Source organism: Tachyglossus aculeatus, chromosome 6 (genome assembly GCF_015852505.1).
Source record: "Tachyglossus aculeatus isolate mTacAcu1 chromosome 6, mTacAcu1.pri, whole genome shotgun sequence".
Classification (NCBI taxonomy): Eukaryota; Metazoa; Chordata; class Mammalia; order Monotremata; family Tachyglossidae; genus Tachyglossus; species Tachyglossus aculeatus.
The window spans coordinates 39,870,559-39,885,336 of record NC_052071.1 but is presented as its reverse complement, the minus strand read 5'-3'; positions in this window follow the sequence as shown (position 1 = coordinate 39,885,336).

Below are 14,778 nucleotides of genomic sequence, written 5' to 3'. Positions count from 1 at the left end.
AATCTATATGTGGTGAGACCTGGGCAAATTCACCCAGAGTCCAGTTATTCCAATCCTTCTTTCTTTCCTATTGGAAATCTGACCCTTATTGGAAAATCCAGAGAAGCAAAGTGACCTAGTGGATAGAGTCTCTAGACTGTAAGCTCACTGTGAGCAGGGAATATGTCAGTTTATTGTTACATTGTACTCTCCCAGGCACTTGGTACATTGTTTTTCACACAGTAAGTGCTCAGTAAATACAATTGAATGAATGAATGAAACAGTACAAGCCTGAAAGTCGGAAGGATCTGAGTTCTAATCCCTACCCTGTCTTTGCTGTGCTATCTTGGGCAAGTCACTTAATTTCTCTGTGCCTGTTACCTCATCTATAAAATGAGAATATTGTGAGCCTCGTATGAGACATGGACTGTGTCCAACCTGATTAGCTTGTATCATCCCAAGTGCTTAGCTGAGTTGCCTGGCACATAATAAGCACTTAACAAATATCATTTTTAAAAAAATCAGGGTCTCTGTACTTCTCAAATGCTAGGTAACTCTCAAGTGCAGGTTCCAACAGCAATGTTAATTCTACCAGTGTGCCTAAGGGTTTTTTCCTTTATCTCTTACTGTATTTTCTATTCCCTCTTTTCTTTGTGACCACGGAATTTGAAAGGAGAATGACATAAACCAGTCTCATAGAGATTCCAGATCAAAAAAAAAAAAAATCTTCAGGATTACTAATATTTTTATTCTGCAAAATAGTCAACTCTTTTCATACTAGACAGGGTCCCAAATCAATCATGGGTATTTAGAGAAGCAGCGTGGCTCAGTGGAAAGAGCACGGGCTTTGGAGTCAGAGGTCATGGGTTCAAATCCTGGCTCCATCTCTTGTCAGCTATGTGACTTTGGGCAAGTCACTTAACTTCTCTGGGCCTCAGTTACTTCATCTGTAAAATGGGGACTGTGAGCCCCCCATGGGACAACCTGATCACCTTGTAACCTCCCCAGCGCTTAGAACAGTGCTTTGCACAAAGAAAGCACTTAATAAATGCCATTATTATTATTATTATTTATTATTAGTTATCGAGGGTTTACTTTGTACAGAGGTCTGTACTGATCACTTGGGAGAGTACAATACAACATTTGATAGGCACATTCCCTTCCACAACAAGCTTTTGGTCTAGAGAGTTCTGTATGTGCATGTACTCGCACACGAGTGTGTATCTGAGGTCAGTGAGCTAAAACCTGAGCAAATATGGTATTAGTTATTAAGTAGTAATAAAAGCATTTTTACATGCTCTGAGCCTGATTTCCTTTGTGCTTGTTTCTTCTTTCATGTCCCAGATCAGTGCTAACTTTTAAGACTACCATAATATAAATGTGAAATGTAACCTGGATGAACTGGTCAATGGAAATGTAACTCTACCATGCATAGGATAGTTCATATACATTGCAGAAAAACAATTCTTAGAAAACACTAATCGTTCAGACAGACATTAAATCTGTTTGTATAAATACTTCTCTTGTTCTACCAAGTTCACTCAGAGTAAAAATCTGGGTGAATTTGGGTGAATAGAGTTCTATCAATTCTATTTATATGTAGCATATTTCTAAGGTTCTGAATTATAAGAGCAATTAAATTACTGTAAATTGATCAGCATGTCAATCTCTCTTATATTTTCAATTCACTACTTCAATTCAAGAATGGCTAATGATGCATAAGACCACGAGCCCGTGGTTTTGAGTGTTGCCCAGACCTGTTGCCATGCTATGCCTAGGAATCTTTTCTAGTTTGAAAAATAACATTTTTACATTACCAGGCCACTAAAAGCTGAGCGCTAACACATCCCACCTCATTACCTTGAGAGCTGGCCATCTGAGCTTTAGTTTTGGATTTAAAATCATTGTGGATGAGAGCTGCTCATTCGCAAAAGAAGGAAGACAGTTTGGATAAATTTATATGAAATATGTCAGCAGTGAGGAAGTTGTTCTGCACTGTCACAGTGTTCTGCACTGAAAGCAGAAAATAGAAATCCAACCACATGTCCCTCCAAAGAATTTTTATTATGACTGCCCATAAAAGTTCCTCACAAATCCACTTTTAAGTCCACCGTCGAAATTTTTCCCACGAGCTTTATTTGACAAAAGTTCATCATCTTATGTCACTGTTCCTTAATAATGCTTACTGAAGGTTATTGTTATTAGTAACATTTCTTAATGTGCTTGAGAATTTAGAGATGAAATAAAATCCCCTGAAGTCTAAATCCCAGCTCCACCACTTGTCTGCTGTGCGATCTTGGACAAGTCACTTAACTTCTCTGTGCCTCAGTTACCTTATATGCAAAATGGAGATAAAGATTGTGAGCCCCATATGGGACAAGAACTATGCCCAAACTGAGTATTAATAATAGGAATAATAATAATTGTGGTATTTGCTAAGCAATTACTATGTGACAAGCACTGTTCTAAGTGCTACAGTAGATACAATGTAATCAGGTTGGACACAGTCCCTGTCCCACATGGGGCTCACAGTCTTAATCCCCATTTTACAGATGATGTAACCGAGGCACAGAGAAATTAAGTGGCTTGCCCAAGGTCACACAGCAGACATGTGGCAGACTGGGATTAGAACTCAGGCCCGGGTTCTTTCCATTAGGCCACACTGCTTCCCACGAATATGCCATGGGTGTGTGTGAGGATGAAATAACTCAATAAATCATTGTACTGTAGTTCAATTGTATGGTGTGAATGAGTTTGTGTGTCTGTGTGTGTGCATGCGTGCATGTGCTGGGGTAGATATGAGGTTATCAGATTGGACACAGTTCCTCAACCATTTAGGGCTCACAGTCTATAAATAAATAATAATAATAATGGCATTTATTAAGCGCTTACTATGTGCAAAGCACTGTTCTAAGCACTGGGGAGGTTACAAGGTGATCAGGTTGTCCCACAGGGTGCTCACAGTCTTAATCCCCATTTTGCAGATGAGGTAACTGAGGCACAGAGAAGTTAAGTGACTTGCCCGAAGTCACACAGCTGACAATTGGCAGAGCCAGGATTTGAACCCATGACCTCTGACTCCAAAGCCCAGGCTCTTTCCACTGACCCACACTGCTTCTCCAATCTTATCCCCATTTTATATATGAGCAAACTGAGGCCCAGAGAGGTTAAGCGACATATCTGGGTCTCACAGCAAGTAAGTGGCCGAGCTGGGATTTGAACCAGGGTCCCCTGGCTCCCATTCCCAGGCTCTCTCCACTAGACCACACAGATTAGCGGTTTGACACCACAAAGAATGTTGAAATTTAATTGGGAAGATTTCTTGGAAGAGTTGGGATTTTGGAAGGGCTTTGAAAATGGGGAGAGGTATGGCCCAATAGTTTTGGAAGGAAATGGAAGTTCCAAACAAGGGGAGCAATATAAGCAAGGTACAGTTAATAATAATAATAATTTTGGTATTTGTCAAGTGCTTACTATGTGCCAAGCACTGTTCTAAGTACTGGGGTGGATACAAGCAAATCAGATTGGACCTAGTCCCTGTCCCACATGGGACTCACAGTCTTAATCTCCATTTTACAGATGAGGTAATTGAGGCCCAGAGAAGTTAAGTGACTTGCCCAAGCTCACACAGCAGACAAATGGCAGAGCCAAAATTAGAACCTAGACCCTTTTGACTCCAGGCCCACGCTCTTTTCATTATGCCAAGCTGCGTCTATAAGTTAGAAGGTGAACTTGCATTCCAGTATTAACTGTGGTGCTGCATTGTTTAAAATTGCACTTTTCTGAACCTTTAAAGCACTTCTGCTGTCCTCCTTAATAATGATAATAATAATTATTATTATTATAATGGAATCTGTTAAGCATGTACTATGTGCCAAACACTGTGCTAAGCACTAGTGTAAATACAAGTTAATCAGGTCCAGCACAGTCCCTGTCCTACATGGGGTTCACAGTCTAGAGGAGAGGGAGAATGAAAATTTAATCCCCATCTTGCAAATGAGGAAACTGAGGTACAGAAAATTTCAGTCACCCATTTCAGTTCAGGACACCACAGCTGTCTGGCTATCTACTGTTAATTATTCCCCTCACGTGTTCCATCATGCAGAGCTATGTTCACATAAGCAGCGTGGCTCAGTGGAAAGAGCACGGGCTTTGGAGTCAGAGGTCATGTGTTCAAATCCCGCCTCTGCCGACTGTCAGCTGTGTGACTTTGGGCACGTCACTTAACTTCTCTGTGCCTCAGTTCCCTCATCTGTAAAATGGGGATTAAGACTGTGAGCCCCCCGTTGGATAAACTGGTCACCTTGTAACCTCCCCAGTGCTTAGAACAGTGCTTTGGACATAGTAAGCACTGAATAAATGCCATCATCATTATTCTTATTATAAGGATAACTTCAACGCAGACTTCATTCTAGGACTTCACATTTACGATGCTGTCTCACCACTTGTCAAGTAAGACATATAAGTAACACTGATGGAGCATTTCAAGAATTTGGATGAAGCACTTATAGGCCTGGGGTATCAATCAATCATTTATTGAGTGCTTACTGTTGTGCAGAACACTGTACTAAGCACTGGGAGAGGACAATACAACTGAGTTGGTAGACGTGTTCCCTGCCCACAAGCTTGCAATCTAGAGGGGGAGATAGGAATTTATATAATTAAATTAGAGATATATATGTCAGTGCTGTGGGGCTAATGGAAGGGTGAATAAAGGGAGCAAATCCAAGTGCAAGGGTGACACAGAAGGGAATGGGAGAAGAGAAAATGAGGGCTTAATCAAGGAAGGCCTCTTAGAGGTGATGTGCCTCTAATAGGGCTTTAAAGGTGGGAAGAGTAGTTGTCTATCAGATATGAAGAGGGAGAGTGTTCCAGATTGATTGAATGATTGGTAGGGAAACTAATCATATTTATTGAGTGCTTACTGAGTACCGAGCACTGTCCTAAGCACTTGGGAGAATACAATATAACGGAGTTGGTAGACAGGTTCCCTGCCCACAATGATCTTACAGTCTACTATATGATAAGGTGGATAATACTATGGCTCTCTCGATCTTCCGCTAGGCCTGAAGCCTGAAGATGCCAGTCTGAACTCAGGCCTGTCCTTAGGGCACATAGAACAGTGCTTGGCACATAGTAAGCACTTAATAAATACCATTATTATTGTTAGGGCAGAAAAAAACATCCATGAGGAAGTGTAGCCTAGTGGAAAGAGCATGTCCCTGGGAGGCAGAGGCCTGGATTCTAATCCTGGCTCCACCTCTCTCCAACTGTGAACTTGGGTAAGTCATTTGACTTCTCTGTACTTCAGTTTCCTCATCTGTAAAATGGGGATTAAATTGCTGTTCTCCCACCCCTTAAATAATAAGCCCCTTGTGGGACAGAGAGGATGTCTGATCTGATTATATTGCATCTTCTCCAGTGCCTATCACAGTGCTTGGCTCATAGTAACTGATTAACAAGTATCATTATTATTATCATTATTATTTATTCTTCTGAAAGATGACCACATGTAGTATAATTATTGCCTTGAATGAGACTGTGGGGCTCTGCACTAAACCATTTTGAATGTACAAGAATTTGAAATTGCACACCTGAGCGCTCAGAGGACCTAAAGAATGTCTGAAAATGTCATTTCATCATCATCATCACCATCACCAATGGTATTTAGTGAGCGCTTTCTCAGAGAAACAGCATGGCTCAGCAGAAAGAGCACGGGCTTTGGAGTCAGAGGTCATGGGTTCAAATCCCGGCTCCGCCAATTGTCAGCTGTGTGACTTTGGGCAAGTCACTTAACTTCTCTGTGCCTCAGTTCCCTCATCTGTAAAATGGGGATTAAGACTGTGAGCCCCACGCAGGACAAACTGATCACCTTGTAACCTCCCCAGCACTTAGAACAGTGCTTTGCACATAGTAGGCGCTTAACAAATACCATCATTATTATTGTTATTATTATGTGCTAAGCACTATACTAAGCTCTTGGAAGAGTACAGTACAACAAAGTAGGCAGACCCGCTCCCGCCACTTCCATACAGAAGTAATACGTGCTCAATAAATGCTACCAGTCAATCAATGGTATTGATTGGGCAGAGCACCCTTGATTGAGTGTTACAGAAGGAAAACCTCTAGCACAATTTTGGGGGCCAGAGAAAGACTTTGGAGGACAAGAATGAAGCTCAGAAAATTTGCATTTTATGGATCACACAATAGTTCTCCGGTACAATGCTTCTCGAAGAGTGTTCTGTGGCTTCAATTCTGCCCTCCCTATTCTCAGAGGTTTAGCGGTTGCTGGGGCCTGGAGGGAGGTCAGTCAATCATATTTATTGAGCACTTACTGTGTGCAGAGCACTGTACTGTGTCCAACCTGACTAGTTTTCTCTACCCCAGTGCTTAGTACAGTGAGAAGCAGGGTGAACTAACTGGTGAAGCACGAGGCTGGAAGTCAGAAGGACCAAAGTACTAATCCTGGCTCCGCCACTCGTCTGCTATGTGACCTAGAGCAAGTCACTTCTCTGTGCCTCAGTTACCTCCTCTGGAAAATGGGGATTAAGACCGGGAGCCCTGTGTGGGACAGGGATGGTGTCCAACCCAATTACCTTGTATCTACCCCAGTGCTCAGTACAATGCCTGGCACATAGAAAGCGCTTAGCAAAAACCGCAATTGTTATTATTACTAAGCACCTAACAAATAGCATAAAAAGGGCAAATCCAAATCACAAAAGCAATAGAGCACTGCCACCTTGAGGCATTTTGCTTCCAAATAACTTTTCCAACTGAAACCTGAAAAAGTGGAATAATAATAATGGCTTTTATTAAGTGCTTACTATGTGCAAAGCACCGTTCTAAGCACTGGGGAGGTAACAAGGTGATCATGTTGTCCCACGTGGGACTCACAGTCTTAATCCCCCTTTTACAGATGAGGTAACTGAGGCACAGAAAAGGTAAGTGAGGTACCCAAAGTCACACAGCTGACAAGTGGTGGAGTTGGCATTTGAACCCATGACCTCTGACTCCAAAGCCCGTGCTCTTTCCACTGAGCCACGCTGTATTTTCACCAAAGAGGAGTGGTGTAATTCAGTACTAGGGTGTAATACAAAGCCAGGTCTGCTGATTAACATAAGCTTCAGTCGGAATGCCACTAAAAATTTAGTGAATTTTGAGGATTTGACCGTAAACATTCGGCACTGTTGATCATCAGGTTACTGAGGCGTTACCATGAACCGTTGCATCCGTAACAAATTGGGGTAAATTTTCTATGTCAACAGATAAGTCTAACTGATAATATTTTTAAAATTCTTGAAAAATTTCAGAGCTTTATTAATCACTTTATAGATTAAATGTATCTTGTATCATTTTGGACTTTAACAGATTTCACAAAAGCCACTGGGTTGCAGACAAGACTATGAGCTGAGAAGCAACATGGCCTAGCAGAATGAGCTTAGGCCTGGGAATCAGAAGATCTGGATTCTAATCCTGCTCCGCCACTTGTCTGCTGTATGATCTTGAGGTAGTCACTTCACTTCTCTGTGCCAGAGTTTCCTCATCTGTAAAATGAGATTCAATAACTATTTTCCCCTCAACTTGGACTGTGAGCTCCATGTGGGACTTGATTGTTTTGTATCCAACCCAGTGCTTAATATAGTGCTTGGCTCATAGTAAGCGCTTAACAAATACTACAGTTATTATTATTTGCTTATTGAGTGGTCATTTCCCTGGTTTTATACCAGACAACCTGGTCTTCAGCTGACCTGCCCCAGATCCAGTTCTAATATGGTATTGAACTGGACGGTTTTTATCTTCCACACTGAACCTCCCTTTGTCACGCTTTCTGTTGCCAAGTTCCATGGCTTAGAACATGTTCCAGAGTTCGCATTAAATTGGGAAGGAAATTTAAAGGTGTTAGAGCAAATGAGAGTCAGTCACTCATGTTTACTGAGCACTTATTGTGTGCAGAGAACTGTACTAAGCTCTTGGGAGAGTACATTATAAAAATAGACACATTCCTGCCCACAAAGAGCTTACAGTCTAGAGGGGGAGACAGGCATTAAAATATATAGAGAGCTATGTATGTAAGTGCTGTGGGGTTGGGAAGGGAGTTGAATAAAGGGAGCAATTCAGGGTGATGCACAAGGGAGTGGGAGAAGAGGAAAGATGGGCTGAGTCAGGGAAGGCCTCCTGGAGGAGATGGGTCTTCAATAAGGCTTTGAAGGGAGGGGAGAGTAATTGTCTTTCAGATATGAGGAGGGAGGCCATTCCAGGCCAAAGGCGGGACGTGGGCAAAAAATCAGTAACAAGATAGATGAGGTTGGGTACAGTGAAAAGGATAGCATTAAAGGAGCGAAGAGTTCGGCCTACGTTGTAATGGGAGAGTAGTGAGGTGAGGTAGGAGAAGGAAGGTTATTGAGTGCTTTAAGGCCAATGGTGAGGAGTTTCCATTTGACACAGAGGTGGATGGGCAACCACTGGAGATTCCTGAGGAGTGAGGAAACAAGGCCTGAACATTTTTGTAGAAAAATGATCCGGGCAGCAGAGTGAAGTATGGACTGGAGTGGGGAGAGACAGGAGTCAGGGAGGTCAGCAAGGAGACTGATGCAGTCATCAAAATGAGGTAGGATAAATGATTGGATTAAGGCAGTAGCAGTTTGCATGGAGAGGAAAGGGTGGGTTTTAGTCATGTTGTGAAGATTGAACGGACAGGATTTAGGGATGGGTTGAATATTTGTGTTCAATATTCACAATACTGAGGAGAGGAGAGAGGAGTCGAAAATAACACCAAGGTTATGGGCTTGTGAGAAAGGAAGGATGGAAGTGTTATCTATAGTGATGTGAATGTCAGGGGGAGGACAGGATTTGGGTGGGAAGATAAGAAGTTCCATTTTAGACATACTAAGTTTGAGGTGAAGGGAGGAGATCCAAGTAGAGATGGCTTGAAGGCAAGAGGAAATTCGAGACTGAAAATAGGGAGAGAGATCTGGGCTGGAAATAAAGATTTGGGTATCATTGGCATAGAGGAGGTATGAGTTATTCAAGGGTGTGGGTATAGATTGAAAATAGAAGGGGATCCAGAACTGAATCTTGAGGGAACCCCACAGCTGGGGAGTGGGAGGCAAAGGAGGAACCCGCGAAAGAGACTGAGAATGAGCAGCCAGAGAGATAGGAGAACAAGGAGAGGACAGTGTCGGTGAAGCCAGGGTTCAATAATGTTTCCAGGATAAGGGGGTGGTCCACACTGTCGAAGGCAGTTGAGAGACAGAGGAGAATTAGGATGGAGTAGAGGCCATTGGATTTGGCAAGAAGAACATTGATGATTTTTGAGAGGGAGGTTTCTGTGGAGTGAAGGGGACAGAAGCCAGATTGGAGGGGGTCAAGAAGAGAATTGGAGGAGAGGAACTTAAGATAGCAGGTGTAGACAACTCCTTCAAGGAGTTTTGAGAGAAATGGAAATAGAGAGATGGGGTGATAACTGGAGGGAGCCCTGAGGTCAAGAGGGTATTTTTTTTTAGAATAGGGGGGACATGAGCATATTTGAAAGCAGTAGAGAAGCTACTGGACAGTGAACCATAGAAGATGGCAGTTAGGGAGGGAAGAAGGGAGGGGGCAAGTGTTTTGATAAAGTGCAAAGGAATTGGGTTGGATTTCCAGGTGGGATGGAAGATGTGGATTTTGAAAGAAGGCAGGAGGTCTCTAGAGACACTGCTGGGAAAGATGAAAGAGTTGAAGAAGAGACAGGAGTGGGGGCGAGACGGGGGGCAGGGGAAATTTTAGGGAGATCACACCAGATCGTGTCAATTTTCTCAATAATGTAAGTGGTCAGATTATTAGGGACAAGGGATAGGGGAGGCGGGGGTTTGAAGAGGGAGTTAAATGTCTGGAACAACAGGTGAGGGCGATGGGCATGGGTATCAATAAGGATGGAGAAATAATTTTGCCGGGCAGAGCAGAGGTCAGAGTTAAAGCACACAAGGAAACTTGAAGTGACGCAGGGGGTGAGGGATGAGGGGTGGCTCTGGGACAGGATAACAGGGGTGGGGTAGGAGAGAGGGCTGGGGACTTCGCAAGGGACAGAGATGTGGTGGGAGGGGAGGACTGGGATGGGGTAACTGGAGGAGGGGGATTGAGGGGTCATGGAGGGGTCAGTGAAGTTTAAGCTTTGTAGGTGAAGAGGTTCAAGATTCCATCTCCCTGGCAACATGATCTAGAATCGCACAATTCATTCAATCGTATTTATTAAGCACTTACTCTGTGCAGAGCACTGTACTAAGCGCTTGGGCAGTACAAATCGGCAACATATAGAGAAAGTCCCTACACAAAAACGGCTCACAGTCTAGAAGCACAAAATCTGCATACTCCTGGAGGCTGCATGGTCAAGTGGATAGAGCACAGGACTGAGGATCCGGAGACCCGGATTCTAGTCCTACCTCTGCGACTTGCCTGCTGGGTGACCTTGGGCAAGTCACTTCACTTCTCTAGGTCTCAGTTTCCTCATCTATAAGCTAGGGGTAAGAAAACCTGTTCTTCCTCCCTCAGGCTGTGAGTCCTGTGTGGGCAGGAACTGGGATTGATCTGATGAGCTCATATCTACCCTAGTGCTTGGCACATAGTAAACAATAAATACCATCTCTAATATTAATATTACAGGAAATGGGTCCATGATATTATTATATTTACATTGGGTGGCCAGGGCAATGCCTGACCCCCTTCTAGATTGTAAGCCCAGTGTGGGAAGGGATCGTCTCTCTTTATTGCTGAATTGTGCTTTCCAAGTGTTTAGTACGGTGCTCTTCAATCAATCAATCGTATTTATTGAGCACTTACTGTGTGCAGAGCACTGTACTAAGCGCTCAATAAATTCGACTGAATGAATGAATCCATATGCACCGCTTTGTCCAGTTTTCAGGAGGACTGTCAATGGCCACTCTAGCCCCTTATGATAAAGTGACAGCCTCTTCAGTTAGGAAAAATGATCTTCAGCAAATATAAACTGGTGGAGATGTTTTCAGTTCTGTCTGAATGGCCATCTCCCTGTCTGAGAGGTTTTCAGCTGTGGCGCTGGGGAAGAGCAGACGAAACTAGTCTGAGATGAGTGAACCCCTATGGTATCAGGTAAAGGAAGTGTAAATGGTGAGGATTTTTATCGAGTTTGAAGCAGTGTGGCCTATTGGAAAGAGAACAGTCCTGGGAGTCAGAAGAACTGGGTTCATTCATCCATTCATTCACTTGCATGCTGTATGACCTTGAGCAAGTCACTGAACTTCTCTGTGCCTCAGTTTCCTCACCTCTAAAATGGGGATACAATTCCTGGGCTCTCTTCCTACCTAGGCTTGAGCCCTCTGAGAGCAAGGGACTGCATCTCACCTGATTTTTTTGTTTCTACCCCAGTGTTCAGCACATGGTAAGTATTTAACAAATACTTGCAATTATAATTATGGAGATCCTGAGGATCAGAGCACAAAAGAGTTATATGTAAAAGGATCCTGGGGGAAGATGATTCTCAGTCCAAATAATGGTATCTATTAATTAAAATATATGTTAAATCAATTTTCTAGTAATATTTAAAAACATTTTCCATCATTTAAATTGCATAATTGTGTGGGCAGAGAATGTGTTGTGGAAGAAAACTTCAAAGTTGATTAACAATAATAATAATTATGGTACTTAATAATAGTAATAATATTGTATTGTTATTATATAATGTTAATAATTATTATTAATAATATGTTGCTGCCTTGTACTTCCCAAGCGCTTAGTACAGTGCTCTGCACACAGTAAGCACTCAATAAATACGATTGACTGACTGAATGAATGAATGAATGAATGAATAATAATAGTGGTATTTGTTAAGCGCTTACAATGTACCAGACACTGTTCTAGGGTAGATGCAAGATAATAGGGTTAATCAGTCAATCGTATTTATTGAGCGCTTACTGTGTGCAGAGCACTGTACTAAGCACATGGGAAGTACAAGTCAGCAACACGTAGAGACAGTCCCTACCCAACAGCGGGCTCACAGTCTAGAAGGTTAGACACAGTTCCTGTCCCACATGGGGCTCACAATCTTAATCCTCATTTTACAGATGAGGTAGCTGAGGCACAGAGAAGTGAGGTGACTTGCCCAGCATCACACAGCAGACATGAGCCGGGATTAGAACCCTGGTCCTTCTGATTCCCAGGCCTGTGCTCTGTCCACACTGCTTCTTTGCTGCCTCAACCGATGTTGCGCAAAGACCCTTGAACTGGGGTCATCGGCAAATATATGGTTGGAAAGGGAGAGATAACATTCTCAGAGACCTTCAGTCCACCCATCCATCTGTACTGACCTCTTACTATGAGCAGAGTGCTGTATTACTACTATCAGTTCTTCTAGCACTAATAGGGAGTGGTGGTTGACAGGCAGAGGCTCCTCTACTAGTTAAGGCCAGCTCAACTCCACACAATACAGAGTTTTTTCATACACAGTTGGTACAGCATCCTAGCTTCGCAAGTGAACAAAGGGTACAAATCATTGCATATACCTTAATTCAGGCAGCAGTAAATTCTACTTGGGATAATTATTAGGCCCTACATTGTAAGGATCTGGTGGGAAAACACTATTGATAAGCAAGTCAGGGATCCTGACCTGGCTTCTTCTTGTCTGGAGATCTTAGCAAACCAAACTTCTTGATAAGACAGACAAATAGATGGGACAAAACAAGAGAGAGGAGGATAGGGGATGTGTCTGTTTTGAGTAAATGGTGGCTTGGCCAGACAAAATGGAATCCGGGCCTAAAGGCTCATCATGTTCCATCTCTTCGTATTCAATCACTCCCAGAGATTCTAGTCACTGGAGTTACTCTTGTTCATTTAAACAAGCGTGACCTGTCAGGCCTTGAGCGGGCTCAGGCCTTGAGCGGGCTAACAAGCTTAGCTCAGTAATCCTGGAGGGGCTGGTAGTGAGCAATAGGAAGCAGTTGACTAAAAAACAGACTCCAGACCTTCTGGAGTTACCAACCCTGCGGGGCGGGGTGAACAATAAGGCCAAACGATTAGACCAGAACGAATACATTTTGATAGGGCTTGTCACACAATCCTTTATGCCCCCCAAAAATATGGGCAATGGAAGGAAAAAGAAGATTAACAAGTAGTGAGGAACATTTGGGGAGGTATCTCTACGAACACATGGTAGAAGACTGGAATTCTGTTACACCAATGTGGTGAGTCGCCTCCACCCAGAGACGGGGACGCCCACTCTCTCAGGCCCTGCGTGGTGCCAAGTGACCGATCGGACGTCCTCGCTGGAGCTAGGAGAAGTGAATATTCCCTCTTGGGAGCTTGAGCGCTGGGGTGATTTAAAGGTAGCTCTGGAGAGAGTGGGGGACCGTACTGGCCGGTATACTTATTACTTATTAGCCCAGGAATAGCTTTGCTCCTGAAGATAACCTATCATCATCATCAATCGTATTTATTGAGCGCTTACTGTGTGCAGAGCACTGTGCTAAGCGGTTGGGAAGTACAAGTTGGCAATATATAGAGACAGTCCCTACCCAACAGTGGGCTCACAGTCTAAAAGGGGGAGACGGAGAACAAAACCAAACATACTAACAAAATAAAATAAATAGAATAGATATGTACAAGTAAAATAAATAAATAAATAGAGTAATAAATATGTACAAACATATATACATATATATACAGGTGCTGTGGGGAAGGGAAGGAGGATTTGGGGAGGTATCTCTACGAACACTTGGTAGAAGACTGGAACTCAGACCAATGCGGCGAGTCGCCTCCACCCAGAGACGGGGACGCCCACTGTCTCAGGCCCTGCGTGGTGCCGAGTGACCGATCGGACGTCCTCGCTGGAGCTAGGAGAAGTGAATATTCCCTCTTGGGAACTTGAGCACTGGGGTGATTTAAAGGTAGCTCTGGAGAGAGTGGGGGACTGTACTGGCCAGTATACTTATTACTTATTAGCCCAGGAATAGCCTTTGCTCCTGAAGATAACCTATCACTTATTCTTTGTGCCATCATCTCAATAACCCTGCTTCTGCTACTCATTAACCCTGTGAGCCCACTGTTGGGTAGGGACTGTCTCTATATGTTGCCAACTTGGACTTCCCAAGCGCTTAGTACAGTGCTCTGCACACAGTAAGCGCTCAATAAATACGATTGATTGATTGATTGAATGAATGAACTAAGCGCTCAATGAATACGAATGAATGAATGATTGAACGAACAAGTAGATGTGCACACAGTAAGCGCTCAATAAATACGATTGATTGATTGACTGATTGATTGATTGAACGAACGAACTGAGCGCTCAATGAATGCGACTGAATGAAGGAATGTCTCCCCCTTCTAGACTGTGAGCCCACTGTTGGGTAGGGACTGTCTCTATATATTGCCAACTTGGACTTCCCAAGCGCTTAGTACAGTGCTCTGCACACAGTAAGCGCTCAATAAATACGATTGATTGAATGAATGAACTAAGCACTCAATGAGTGCGAATGAATGAATGATTGAACGAACGAGTGGATGTGCACACAGTAAGCGCTCAGTAAATACGATTGATTGATTGATTGATTGATTGAACGAACGAACTGAGCGCTCAGTGAATGCGACTGAATGAAGGAATGTCTCCCCCTTCTAGACTGTGAGCCCACTGTTGGGTAGGGACCATCTCTATATGTTGCCAACTTGGCCTTCCCAAGCGCTTAGTCCAGTGCTCTGCACACAGTAAGCGCTCAGTAAATACGATTGATTGATGGATTGAATGAATGAACTAAGCGCTCAATGAATGCAAATGAATGAATGATTGAACGAACG